Source organism: Rhipicephalus microplus, unplaced genomic scaffold (assembly GCF_043290135.1).
Source record: "Rhipicephalus microplus isolate Deutch F79 unplaced genomic scaffold, USDA_Rmic scaffold_29, whole genome shotgun sequence".
Taxonomy (NCBI): domain Eukaryota; kingdom Metazoa; phylum Arthropoda; class Arachnida; order Ixodida; family Ixodidae; genus Rhipicephalus; species Rhipicephalus microplus.
The window spans coordinates 1,549,231-1,563,220 of record NW_027464602.1 but is presented as its reverse complement, the minus strand read 5'-3'; the positions used below and the strand labels follow the sequence as shown (position 1 = coordinate 1,563,220).

General features: G+C 52.7%; 2 non-coding genes across 2 annotated transcripts; both read left to right on the top strand.

Annotated features, from left to right (window-relative positions):
* The first annotated feature begins 1,385 nt into the window (after nt 1-1,385).
* Nucleotides 1,386-1,459, top strand: TRNAN-GUU (transfer RNA asparagine (anticodon GUU)). The gene has a single exon. It is a non-coding gene; the product is annotated as a tRNA-Asn (tRNA).
* A 4,042-nt stretch (nt 1,460-5,501) lies between these two features.
* TRNAN-GUU (transfer RNA asparagine (anticodon GUU)) lies at nt 5,502-5,575 on the top strand. The gene has a single exon. It is a non-coding gene; the product is annotated as a tRNA-Asn (tRNA).
* The last annotated feature ends 8,415 nt before the right edge of the window (nt 5,576-13,990 follow it).

Below are 13,990 nucleotides of genomic sequence, written 5' to 3'. Positions count from 1 at the left end.
TTCTTTGTGCTGATAGCTTTGAAGATATGTTCTGATGGTGGTGAGAGTGGAGCAGGACTGTCTCCTTGGCGCAATTGGCTAGCGCGATTGGCTGTTAAACGAAAGGTTGGAGGTTCGAGCCCACCCGGTGGTGGTGCGGTGCTTTTTTTTCTTTGGGCTGATAGCTTTGAAGATATGTTCTGATGGCGGTGACAGTGGAGCAGGACTGTCTCCCTGGCGCAATTGGCTAGCGCGATCGGCTGTTAACCGAAAGGTTGGAGGTACGAGCCCACCCGGTGGTGGTGCGGCGCTTTTTTTTCTTTGCGCTGATAGCTTTGAAGATATGTTGTGATGGTGGTGAGAGTGGAGCAAGACTGTCCCCGTGGCGCAATGGGTTAGCGCGATCGGCTGTTAACCGAAAGGTTGGAGTTTCGAGCCATCCCGGGAGTGGTGTGTTGCTTTTTTCTTTGCACTGATAGCTCTGAAGATATGTTCTGATGGTGTTGAGAGTGGAGCAGGACTGTCTCCGTGGCGCAATTGGCTAGCGCGATCGGCTGTTAACCGAAAGGTTGGAGTTTCGAGCCCACCCGATGGTAGTGCGGCGCTTTTTTTTCTTTGTGGTGATAGCTTTGATGATATGTTCTGATGGTGGTGAGAGTGGAGCAGGACTGCCTCCGTGACGCAATTGGCTAGCGCGATTGGCTGTTAACCGAAAGGTTGGAGTTTCGAACCCTCCCGGGAGTGGTGTGTTGCTTTTTTCTTTGCACTGATAGCTTTGAAGATATGTTCTGATGGTGGTGAGAGTGGAGCATGACTGTCTTCGTGGCGCAATTGGCTTGCGAGATCGGCTGTTAACCGAAAGGTTGGAGGTTCGAGCACCACCCGGTGGTGGTGCGGCGCTTTTTTTCTTTGCACTGATAGCTTTGAAGATATGTTCTGATAGTGGTGAGAGTGGAGCAGGACTGTCTCCGTGGCGCAATTGGCTTGCGTGATCAGCTGTTAACCGAAAGGTTGGAGGTTCGAGCCCACCCGGTGGTGGTGCGGCGCTTTTTTTTCTTTGGGCTGATAGCTTTGAAGATATGTTCTGATGGTGGTGAGAAGGGAGCAAGACTGTCTCCGTGGCGCAATGGGCTAGCGCGATCGGCTGTTAACCGAAAGGTTGGAGTTTCGAGCCCTCCCGGGAGTGGTGTGTTGCTTTTTTCTTTGTGGTAATAGCTTTCAAGTTATGTTCTGATGGTGGTGAGAGTCGAGCAGGACTGTCTCCATGGCGCAATTGGCTAGCGCGATCGGCTGTTAACCGAAAGGTTGGAGTTTCGAGCCCACCCGGTGGTGGTGCGGCGCTTTTTTTTCTTTGGGCTGATAGCTCTGAAGAAATGTTCTGACGGTGGTGAGAGTGGAGCAGGACTGTCTCCGTGGCGCAATTGGCTAGCGCGATCGGCTGTTAACCGAAAGGTTGGAGGTTCGAGCCCTCCCGGTGGCGGTGCGGCGCTTTTTCTTTCTTTGGGGCGATAGCTCTGAAGAAATGGTCTGACGGTGGTGAGAGTGGAGCACGACTGTCTCTGTGGCGCAATTGGCTAGCGCGATCGGCTGTTAACTGAAAGGTTGGAGGTTCGAGCCCACCCGGTGGTGTTGCGGCGCTTTTTTCTTTGGGCTCATAGCTCTGAAGAAATGTTCTGACGGTGGTGAGAGTGGAGCAGGACTGTCTCCGTGGCGCAATTGGCCAGCGCGATTGGCTGTTAACCGAAAAGTTGGAGGTTCGAGCCCTCCCGGGAGTGGTGTGTTGCTTTTTTCTTTGTGCTGATAGCTTTGAAGATATGTTCCGATGGTGGTAAGAGTGGAGCGCGACTGTCTCCGTGGCGCAATTGGCTAGTGCGATCGGCTGTTAACCGAAAGGTTGGAGGTTCGAGCCCACCCGGTGGTGGTGCGGCGCATTTTTCTTTGGGCTGATAGCTTTGAAGATATGTTCTGATGGAGGTGAGAAGGGAGCAAGTTTGTCTCCGTGGCGCAATGGGCTACCGCGATCGGCTGTTAACCGAAAGGTTGGAGTTTCAAGCCCTCCCGGGAGTGGTGTGTTGCTTTTTTCTTTGCGCTGATAGCTTTGAAGATATGTTCTGATGGTGGTGAGAGTGGAGCAGGACTGTCTCCGTGGCGCAATTGGCTTGCGCGATCGGCCGTTAACCGAAAGTTTGGAGGTTCGAGCCCTCCTGGGAGTGGTGTGTTGCTTTTTTCTTTGTGCTGATAGCTTTGAAGATATGTTCCGATGGTGGTAAGAGTGGAGCGCGACTGTCTCCGTGGCGCAATTGGCTAGTGCGATCGGCTGTTAACCGAAAGGTTGGAGGTTCGAGCCCACCAGGTGGTGGTGCGGCGCTTTTTTTTCTTTGGGCTGATAGCTTTGAAGGTATGTTCTGATGGAGGTGAGAAGGGAGCAAGTTTGTCTCCGTGGCGCAATGGGCTAGCCCGATCGGCTGTTAACCGAAAGGTTGGAGTTTCGAGCCCGCCCGGGAGTGGTGTGTTGCTTTTTTCTTTGCGCTGATAGCTTTGAATATATGTTCTGATGGTGGTGAGAGCGAAGCAAGACTGTCTCCGTGGCGCAAAGGGCTAGCGCGATCGGCTGTTAACCGAAAGGTTCGAGTTTCGAGACCTCCCGGGAGTGGTGTGTTGCTTTTTTCTTTGCGCTGATAGCTTTGAAGATATGTTCTGATGGTGGTGAGAGTGGAGCAGGACTGTCTCCGTGGCGCAATTGGCTAGCGCGATTGGCTGTTAACCGAAAGTTTGGAGGTTCGAGCCCACCCGTTGGTGGTGCGGCGCTTTTTTTTCTTTGTTCTGATAGCTTTGAAGATATGTTCTGATGGTGGTGAGAGTGGAGCAAGACTGTCCCCGTGGCGCAATGGGCTACCGCGATCGCCTGTTAACCGAAATGTTGGAGTTTCAAGCCCCCCCGGGAGTGGTGTGTTGCTTTTTTCTTTGCGCTGATAGCTTTGAAGATATGTTCTGATGGTGGTGAGAGTGAAGCAAGACTGTCTCCGTGCGCAATGGGCTAGCGCGATCGGCTGTTAACCGAAAAGTTGGAGTTTCGAGCCCTCCCGGTGGTGGTGCGGCGCTTTTTTTTCTTTGGGGTGATAGCTCTGAATAAATGTTTTGACGGTGGTGAGAGTGGAGCAGGACTGTCTCCATGGCGCAATTGGCTTGCGCAATCGGCTGTTAACCGAAAGGTTGGAGGTTCGAGCCCACCCGGTGGTGGTGCGGCGCTTTTTTTTCTTTGCACTGATAGCTTTGAAGATATGTTCTGATGGTGGTGAGAGTGGAGCAAGACTGTCCCCGTGGCGCAATGGGCTACCGCGATCGGCTGTTAACCGAAAGGTTGGAGTTTCAAGCCCTCCCGGGAGTGGTGTGTTGCTTTTTTCTTTGCGCTGATAGCTTTGAAGATATGTTCTGATGGTGGTGAGAGTGGAGCAGGACTGTCTCTGTGGCGCAATTGGCTTGCGCGATCGGCTGTTAACCGAAAGGTTGGAGTTTCGAGCCCTCCCGGGAGTGGTGTGTTGCTTTTTTTCTTTGTGGTAATAGCTTTCAAGATATGTACTGATGGTGGTGAGAGTGGAGCAGGACTGTCTCCATGGCGCAATTGGCTAGCGCGATCGGCTGTTAACCGAAAGGTTGGAGTTTCGAGCCCACCCGGTGGTGGTGCGGCGCTTTTTTTTCTTTGGGCTGATAGCTTTGAAGATATGTTCTGATGGTGGTGAGAGCGGAGCAAGACTGTCTCCGTGGCGCAAAGGGCTAGCGCGATCGGCTGTTAACCGAAAGGTTCGAGTTTCGAGCCCTCCCGGGAGTGGTGTGTTGCTTTTTTCTTTGCGCTGATAGCTTTGAAGATATGTTCTGATGGTGGTGAGAGTGGAGCAGGACTGTCTCCGTGGCGCAATGGGCTAGCGCGATCGGCTGTTAACCGAAAGGTTGGAGTTTCGAGCCCTCCCGGTGGTGGTGCGGCGCTTTTTTTCTTTGGGGTGATAGATCTGAATAAATGTTTTGACGGTGGTGAGAGTGGAGCAGGACTGTCTCCGTGGCGCAATTGGCTTGCGCGATCGGCTGTTAACCAAAATGTTGGAGTTTCGAGCCCACCCTGTGGTGGTGCGGCGCTTTTTTTTCTTTGTGCTGATAGCTTTGAAGATATGTTCTGATGGTGGTGAGAGTGGAGCAGGACTGTCTCCTTGGCGCAATTGGCTAGCGCGATTGGCTGTTAAACGAAAGGTTGGAGGTTCGAGCCCACCCGGTGGTGGTGCGGTGCTTTTTTTTCTTTGGGCTGATAGCTTTGAAGATATGTTCTGATGGCGGTGACAGTGGAGCACGACTGTCTCCCTGGCGCAATTGGCTAGCGCGATCGGCTGTTAACCGAAAGGTTGGAGGTACGAGCCCACCCGGTGGTGGTGCGGCGCTTTTTTTTCTTTGCGCTGATAGCTTTGAAGATATGTTCTGATGGTGGTGAGAGTGGAGCAAGACTGTCCCCGTGGCGCAATGGGTTAGCGCGATCGGCTGTTAACCGAAAGGTTGGAGTTTCGAGCCATCCCGGGAGTGGTGTGTTGCTTTTTTCTTTGCACTGATAGCTCTGAAGATATGTTCTGATGGTGTTGAGAGTGGAGCAGGACTGTCTCCGTGGCGCAATTGGCTAGCGCGATCGGCTGTTAACCGAAAGGTTGGAGTTTCGAGCCCACCCGATGGTAGTGCGGCGCTTTTTTTTCTTTGTGGTGATAGCTTTGATGATATGTTCTGATGGTGGTGAGAGTGGAGCAGGACTGCCTCCGTGGCGCAATTGGCTAGCGCGATTGGCTGTTAACCGAAAGGTTGGAGTTTCGAACCCTCCCGGGAGTGGTGTGTTGCTTTTTTCTTTGCACTGATAGCTTTGAAGATATGTTCTGATGGTGGTGAGAGTGGAGCATGACTGTCTTCGTGGCGCAATTGGCTTGCGCGATCGGCTGTTAACCGAAAGGTTGGAGGTTCGAACACCACCCGGTGGTGGTGCGGCGCTTTTTTTCTTTGCACTGATAGCTTTGAAGATTTGTTCTGATAGTGGTGAGAGTGGAGCAGGACTGTCTCCGTGGCGCAATTGGCTTGCGTGATCAGCTGTTAACCGAAAGGTTGGAGGTTCGAGCCCACCCGGTGGTGGTGCGGCGCTTTTTTTTCTTTGGGCTGATAGCTTTGAAGATATGTTCTGATGGTGGTGAGAAGGGAGCAAGACTGTCTCCGTGGCGCAATGGGCTAGCGCGATCGGCTGTTAACCGAAAGGTTGGAGTTTCGAGCCCTCCCGGGAGTGGTGTGTTGCTTTTTTCTTTGTGGTAATAGCTTTCAAGTTATGTTCTGATGGTGGTGAGAGTGGAGCAGGACTGTCTCCATGGCGCAATTGGCTAGCGCGATCGGCTGTTAACCGAAAGGTTGGAGTTTCGAGCCCACCCGGTGGTGGTGCGGCGCTTTTTTTTCTTTGGGCTGGGAGCTCTGAAGAAATGTTCTGACGGTGGTGAGAGTGGAGCAGGACTGTCTCCGTGGCGCAATTGGCTAGCGCGATCGGCTGTTAACCGAAAGGTTGGAGGTTCGAGCCCTCCCGGTGGCGGTGCGGCACTTTTTCTTTCTTTGGGGCGATAGCTCTGAAGAAATGGTCTGACGGTGGTGAGAGTGGAGCACGACTGTCTCTGTGGCGCAATTGGCTAGCGCGATCGGCTGTTAACTGAAAGGTTGGAGGTTCGAGCCCACCCGGTGGTGTTGCGGCGCTTTTTTCTTTGGGCTCATAGCTCTGAAGAAATGTTCTGACGGTGGTGAGAGTGGAGCAGGACTGTCTCCGTGGCGCAATTGGCCAGCGCGATTGGCTGTTAACCGAAAAGTTGGAGGTTCGAGCCCTCCCGGGAGTGGTGTGTTGCTTTTTTCTTTGTGCTGATAGCTTTGAAGATATGTTCCGATGGTGGTAAGAGTGGAGCGCGACTGTCTCCGTGGCGCAATTGGCTAGTGCGATCGGCTGTTAACCGAAAGGTTGGAGGTTCGAGCCCACCCGGTGGTGGTGCGGCGCATTTTTCTTTGGGCTGATAGCTTTGAAGATATGTTCTGATGGAGGTGAGAAGGGAGCAAGTTTGTCTCCGTGGCGCAATGGGCTACCGCGATCGGCTGTTAACCGAAAGGTTGGAGTTTCAAGCCCTCCCGGGAGTGGTGTGTTGCTTTTTTCTTTGCGCTGATAGCTTTGAAGATATGTTCTGATGGTGGTGAGAGTGGAGCAGGACTGTCTCCGTGGCGCAATTGGCTTGCGCGATCGGCTGTTAACCGAAAGGTTGGAGTTTCGAGCCCTCCCGGGAGTGGTGTGTTGCTTTTTTTCTTTGTGGTAATAGCTTTTAAGATATGTACTGATGGTGGTGAGAGTGGAGCAGGACTGTCTCCATGGCGCAATTGGCTAGCGCGATCGGCTGTTAACCGAAAGGTTGGAGTTTCGAGCCCACCCGGTGGTGGTGCGGCGCTTTTTTTCTTTGGGGTGATAGCTCTGAATAAATGTTTTGACGGTGGTGAGAGTGGAGCAGGACTGTCTCCGTGGCGCAATTGGCTTGCGCGATCGGCTGTTAACCAAAAGGTTGGAGTTTCGAGCCGACCCTGTGGTGGTGCGGCGCTTTTTTTTCTTTGTGCTGATAGCTTTGAAGATATGTTCTGATGGTGGTGAGAGTGGAGCAGGACTGTCTCCTTGGCGCAATTGGCTAGCGCGATTGGCTGTTAAACGAAAGGTTGGAGGTTCGAGCCCACCCGGTGGTGGTGCGGTGCTTTTTTTTCTTTGGGCTGATAGCTTTGAAGATATGTTCTGATGGCGGTGAGAGTGGAGCAGGACTGTCTCCCTGGCGCAATTGGCTAGCGCGATCGGCTGTTAACCGAAAGGTTGGAGGTACGAGCCCACCCGGTGGTGGTGCGGCGCTTTTTTTTCTTTGCGCTGATAGCTTTGAAGATATGTTCTGATGGTGGTGAGAGTGGAGCAAGACTGTCCCCGTGGCGCAATGGGTTAGCGCGATCGGCTGTTAACCGAAAGGTTGGAGTTTCGAGCCATCCCGGGAGTGGTGTGTTGCTTTTTTCTTTGCACTGATAGCTTTGAAGATATGTTCTGATGGTGTTGAGAGTGGAGCAGGACTGTCTCCGTGGCGCAATTGGCTAGCGCGATCGGCTGTTAACCGAAAGGTTGGAGGTTCGAGCCCACCCGGTGGTGGTGCGGCGCTTTTTCTTTCTTTGGGGCGATAGCTCTGAAGAAATGGTCTGACGGTGGTGAGAGTGGAGCACGACTGTCCCCGTGGCGGAAAGGGCTAGCGCGATCGGCTGTTAACCGAAATGTTGGAGTTTCGAGCCCTCCCGGGAGTGGTGTGTTGCTTTTTTCTTTGCACTGATAGCTTTGAAGATATGTTCTGATGGTGGTGAGAGTGGAGCAGGACTGTCTCCGTGGCGCAATTGGCTTGCGCAATCGGCTGTTAACCGAAAGGTTAGAGGTTCGAGCCCTCCCAGGAGTGGTGTGTTGCTTTTTTCTTTGTGGTAATAGCTTTGAAGATATGTTCTGATGGTGGTGAGATGGAGCACGACTGTCTCCATGGCGCAATTGGCTAGCGCGATAGGCTGTTAACCGAAAGGTTGGAGTTTCGAGCCCACCCGATGGTAGTGCGGCGCTTTTTTTTCTTTGTGGTGATAGGTTTGATGATATGTTCTGATGGTGGTGAGAGTGGAGCAGGACTGTCTCCGTGGCGCAATTGGCTAGCGCGATTGGCTGTTAACCGAAAGGTTGGAGTTTCGAACCCTCCCGGGAGTGGTGTGTTGCTTTTTTCTTTGCACTGATAGCTTTGAAGATATGTTCTGATGGTGGTGAGAGTGGAGCACGATTGTCTCCGTTGCGCAATTGGCTAGTGCGATCGGCCGTTAACCGAAAGTTTGGAGGTTCGAGCCCACCTGGTGGTGGTGCGGCGCTTTTTTTCTTTGGGCTGATAGCTTGAAAGATATGTTCTAATGGTGGTGAGAGTGGAGCAGCACTGTCTCCGTGGCGCAATTGGCCAGCGCGATTGGCTGTTAACCGAAAAGTTGGAGGTTCGAGCCCTCCCGGGAGTGGTGTGTTGCTTTTTTCTTTGTGCTGATAGCTTTGAAGATATGTTCCGATGGTGGTAAGAGTGGAGCGCGACTGTCTCCGTGGCGCAATTGGCTAGTGCGATCGGCTGTTAACCGAAAGGTTGGAGGTTCGAGCCCACCCGGTGGTGGTGCGGCGCTTTTTTTTCTTTGGGCTGATAGCTTTGAAGATATGTTCTGATGGTGGTGAGAGCGGAGCAAGACTGTCTCCGTGGCGCAAAGGGCTAGCGCGATCGGCTGTTAACCGAAAGGTTCGAGTTTCGAGCCCTCCCGGGAGTGGTGTGTTGCTTTTTTCTTTGCGCTGATAGCTTTGAAGATATGTTCTGATGGTGGTGAGAGTGGAGCAGGACTGTCTCCGTGGCGCAATGGGCTAGCGCGATCGGCTGTTAACCGAAAGGTTGGAGTTTCTAGCCCTCCCGGTGGTGGTGCGGCGCTTTTTTTCTTTGGGGTGATAGCTCTGAATAAATGTTTTGACGGTGGTGAGAGTGGAGCAGGACTGTCTCCGTGGTGCAATTGGCTTGCGCGATCGGCTGTTAACCAAAAGGTTGGAGTTTCGAGCCCACCCTGTGGTGGTGCGGCGCTTTTTTTTCTTTGTGCTGATAGCTTTGAAGATATGTTCTGATGGTGGTGAGAGTGGAGCAGGACTGTCTCCTTGGCGCAATTGGCTAGCGCGATTGGCTGTTAAACGAAAGGTTGAAGGTTCGAGCCCACCCGGTGGTGGTGCGGTGCTTTTTTTTCTTTGGGCTGATAGCTTTGAAGATATGTTCTGATGGCGGTGAGAGTGGAGCGGGACTGTCTCCCTGGCGCAATTGGCTAGCGCGATCGGCTGTTAACCGAAAGGTTGGAGGTACGAGCCCACCCGGTGGTGGTGCGGCGCTTTTTTTTCTTTGCGCTGATAGCTTTGAAGATATGTTCTGATGGTGGTGAGAGTGGAGCAAGACTGTCCCCGTGGCGCAATGGGTTAGCGCGATCGGCTGTTAACCGAAAGGTTGGAGTTTCGAGCCATCCCGGGAGTGGTGTGTTGCTTTTTTCTTTGCACTGATAGCTTTGAAGATATGTTCTGATGGTGTTGAGAGTGGAGCAGGACTGTCTCCGTGGCGCAATTGGCTAGCGCGATCGGCTGTTAACCGAAAGGTTGGAGGTTCGAGCCCACCCGGTGGTGGTGCGGCGCTTTTTCTTTCTTTGGGGCGATAGCTCTGAAGAAATGGTCTGACGGTGGTGAGAGTGGAGCACGACTGTCCCCGTGGCGGAAAGGGCTAGCGCGATCGGCTGTTAACCGAAAGGTTGGAGTTTCGAGCCCTCCCGGGAGTGGTGTGTTGCTTTTTTCTTTGCACTGATAGCTTTGAAGATATGTTCTGATGGTGGTGAGAGTGGAGCAGGACTGTCTCCGTGGCGCAATTGGCTTGCGCAATCGGCTGTTAACCGAAAGGTTAGAGGTTCGAGCCCTCCCAGGAGTGGTGTGTTGCTTTTTTCTTTGTGGTAATAGCTTTGAAGATATGTTCTGATGGTGGTGAGATGGAGCACGACTGTCTCCATGGCGCAATTGGCTAGCGCGATAGGCTGTTAACCGAAAGGTTGGAGTTTCGAGCCCACCCGATGGTAGTGCGGCGCTTTTTTTTCTTTGTGGTGATAGCTTTGATGATATGTTCTGATGGTGGTGAGAGTGGAGCAGGACTGTCTCCGTGGCGCAATTGGCTAGCGCGATTGGCTGTTAACCGAAAGGTTGGAGTTTCGAACCCTCCCGGGAGTGGTGTGTTGCTTTTTTCTTTGCACTGATAGCTTTGAAGATATGTTCTGATGGTGGTGAGAGTGGAGCATGACTGTCTTCGTGGCGCAATTGGCTTGCGCGATCGGCTGTTAACCGAAATGTTGGAGGTTCGAGCACCACCCGGTGGTGGTGCGGCGCTTTTTTTTCTTTGCACTGATAGCTTTGAAGATATGTTCTGATAGTGGTGAGAGTGGAGCAGGACTGTCTCCGTGGCGCAATTGGCTTGCGTGATCAGCTGTTAACCGAAAGGTTGGAGGTTCGAGCCCACCCGGTGGTGGTGCGGCGCTTTTTTTTCTTTGGGCTGATAGCTTTGAAGATATGTTCTGATGGTGGTGAGAAGGGAGCAAGACTGTCTCCGTGGCGCAATGGGCTAGCGCGATCGGCTGTTAACCGAAAGGTTGGAGTTTCGAGCCCTCCCGGGAGTGGTGTGTTGCTTTTTTCTTTGTGGTAATAGCTTTCAAGTTATGTTCTGATGGTGGTGAGAGTGGAGCAGGACTGTCTCCATGGCGCAATTGGCTAGCGCGATCGGCTGTTAACCGAAAGGTTGGAGTTTCGAGCCCACCCGGTGGTGGTGCGGCGCTTTTTTTTCTTTGGGCTGATAGCTCTGAAGAAATGTTCTGACGGTGGTGAGAGTGGAGCAGGACTGTGTCCGTGGCGCAATTGGCTAGCGCGATCGGCTGTTAACCGAAAGGTTGGAGGTTCGAGCCCTCCCGGTGGCGGTGCGGCGCTTTTTCTTTCTTTGGGGCGATAGCTCTGAAGAAATGGTCTGACACTGGTGAGAGTGGAGCACGACTGTCTCTTTGGCGCAATTGGCTAGCGCGATCGGCTGTTAACCGAAAGGTTGGAGGTTCGAGCCCACCCGGTGGTGGTGCGGCGCTTTTTTCTTTGGGCTCATAGCTCTGAAGAAATGTTCTGACGGTGGTGAGAGTGGAGCAGGACTGTCCCCGTGGCGCCATTGGCTAGCGCGATCGGCTGTTAACCAAAAAGATGGATGTTCGAGCCCTCCCGGGTGGGGTGTGTTGCTTTTTTCTTTGCGCTGATAGCTTTGAAGATATTTTCTGATGGTGGTGAGCGTGGAGCACGATTGTCTCCGTTGCGCAATTGGCTAGTGCGATCGGCCGTTAACCGAAAGTTTGGAGGTTCGAGCCCACCTGGTGGTGGTGCGGCGCTTTTTTTTTCTTTGGGCTGATAGCTTGAAAGATATGTTCTAATGGTGGTGAGAGTGGAGCAGGACTGTCTCCGTGGCGCAATTGGCCAGCGCGATTGGCTGTTAACCGAAAAGTTGGAGGTTCGAGCCCTCCCGTGAGTGGTGTGTTGCTTTTTTCTTTGTGCTGATAGCTTTGAAGATATGTTCCGATGGTGGTAAGAGTGGAGCGCGACTGTCTCCGTGGCGCAATCGGCTAGTGCGGTCGGCTGTTAACCGAAAGGTTGGAGGTTCGAGCCCACCCGATGGTGGTGCGGCGCTTTTTTTTCTTTGGGCTGATAGCTTTGAAGATATGTTCTGATGGAGGTGAGAAGGGAGCAAGTTTGTCTCCGTGGCGCAATGGGCTAGCCCGATCGGCTATTAACCGAAAGGTTGGAGTTTCGAGCCCGCCCCGGAGTGGTGTGTTGCTTTTTTTTTTGCGCTGATAGCTTTGAATATATGTTCTGATGGTGGTGAGAGCGAAGCAAGACTGTCTCCGTGGCGCAAAGGGCTAGCGCGATCGGCTGTTAACTGAAAGGTTCAAGTTTCGAGACCTCCCGGGAGTGGTGTGTTGCTTTTTTCTTTGCGCTGATAGCTTTGAAGATATGTTCTGATGGTGGTGAGAGTGGAGCAGGACTGTCTCCGTGGCGCAATTGGCTAGCGCGATTGGCTGTTAACCGAAAGTTTGGAGGTTCGAGCCCACCCGTTGGTGGTGCGGCGCTTTTTTTTCTTTGTTCTGATAGCTTTGAAGATATGTTCTGATGGTGGTGAGAGTGGAGCAAGACTGTCCCCGTGGCGCAATGGGCTACCGCGATCGGCTGTTAACCGAAAGGTTGGAGTTTCAAGCCCTCCCGGGAGTGGTGTGTTGCTTTTTTCTTTGCGCTGATAGCTTTGAAGATATGTTCTGATGGTGGTGAGAGTGAAGCAATACTGTCTCCGTGCGCAATGGGCTAGCGCGATCGGCTGTTAACCGAAAAGTTGGAGTTTCGAGCCCCCCCCGGTGGTGGTGCGGCGCTTTTTTTTCTTTGGGGTGATAGCTCTGAATAAATGTTTTGACGGTGGTGAGAGTGGAGCAGGACTGTCTCCGTGGCGCAATTGGCTTGCGCAATCGGCTGTTAACCGAAAGGTTGGAGGTTCGAGCCCACACGGTGGTGGTGCGGCGCTTTTTTTTTGCACTGATAGCTTTGAAGATATGTTCTGATGGTGGTGAGAGTGGAGCAAGACTGTCCCCGTGGCGCAATGGGTTACCGCGATCGGCTGTTAACCGAAAGGTTGGAGTTTCAAGCCCTCCCGGGAGTGGTGTGTTGCTTTTTTCTTTGCGCTGATAGCTTTGAAGATATGTTCTGATGGTGGTGAGAGTGGAGCAGGACTGTCTCCGTGGCGCAATTGGCTTGCGCGATCGGCTGTTAACCGAAAGGTTGGAGTTTCGAGCCCTCCCGGGAGTGGTGTGTTGCTTTTTTCCTTTGTGGTAATAGCTTTTAAGATATGTACTGATGGTGGTGAGAGTGGAGCAGGACTGTCTCCATGGCGCAATTGGCTAGCGCGATCGGCTGTTAACCGAAAGGTTGGAGTTTCGAGCCAACCCGGTGGTGGTGCGGCGCTTTTTTTTCTTTGGGCTGATAGCTTTGAAGATATGTTCTGATGGTGGTGAGAGCGGAGCAAGACTGTCTCCGTGGCGCAAAGGGCTAGCGCGATCGGCTGTTAACCGAAAGGTTCGAGTTTCGAGCCCTCCCGGGAGTGGTGTGTTGCTTTTTTCTTTGCGCTGATAGCTTTGAAGATATGTTCGGATGGTGGTGAGAGTGGAGCAGGACTGTCTCCGTGGCGCAATGGGCTTGCGCGATCGGCTGTTAACCGAAAGGTTGGAGTTTCGAGCCCTCCCGGTGGTGGTGCGGCGCTTTTTTTCTTTGGGGTGATAGCTCTGAATAAATGTTTTGACGGTGGTGAGAGTGGAGCAGGACTGTCTTCGTGGCGCAATTGGCTTACGCGATCGGCTGTTAACCGAAAGGTTGGAGGTTCGAGCCCTCCCGGGAGTGGTGTGTTGCTTTTTTCTTTGCACTGATAGCTCTGAAGAAATGGTCTGACGGTGGTGAGAGTGGAGCACGACTGTCCCCGTGGCGAAATGGGCTAACGCAATCGGCTGTTAACCGAAAGGTTGGAGTTTTGAGCCTTCCCGGGAGTGGTGTGTTGCTTTTTTCTTTGCACTGATAGCTTTGAAGATATGTTCTGATGGTGGTGAGAGTGGAGCAGGACTGTCTCCGTGGCGCAATTGGCTTGCGCGATCGGCTATTAACCGAAAGGTTGGAGGTTCGTGCCCTCCCAGGAGTGGTGTGTTGCTTTTTTCTTTGTGGTAATAGCTTTGAAGATATGTTCTGATGGTGGTGAGAGTGGAGCACGACTGTCTCCATGGCGCAATTGGCTAGCGCGATCGGCTGTTAACCAAAGGTTGGAGTTTCGAGCCCACCCGATGGTGGTGCGGCGCTTTTTTTTCTTTGTGGTGATAGCTTTGATGATATGTTCTGATGGTGGTGAGAGTGGAGCAGTACTGTCTCCGTGGCGCAATTGGCTACCGCGATTGGCTGTTAACCGAAAGCTTGGAGTTTCGAACCCTCCCGGGAGTGGTGTGTTGCTTTTTTCTTTGCACTGATAGCTTTGAAGATATGTTCTGATGGTGGTGAGAGTGGAGCAGGACTGTCTTCGTGGCGCAATTGGCTTGCGCGATCGGCTGTTAACCGAAAGGTTGGAGGTTCGAGCACCACCCGGTGGTGGTGCGGCGCTTTTTTTTCTTTGCACTGATAGCTTTGAAGATATGTTCTGATAGTGGTGAGAGTGGAGGAGGACTGTCTCCGTGGCGCAATTGGCTTGCGTGATCGGCTGTTAACCGAAAGGTTGGAGGTTCGAGCCCACCCGGTGGTGGTGCGGCGCTTTTTTTTCTTTGGGCTGATAGCTTTGAA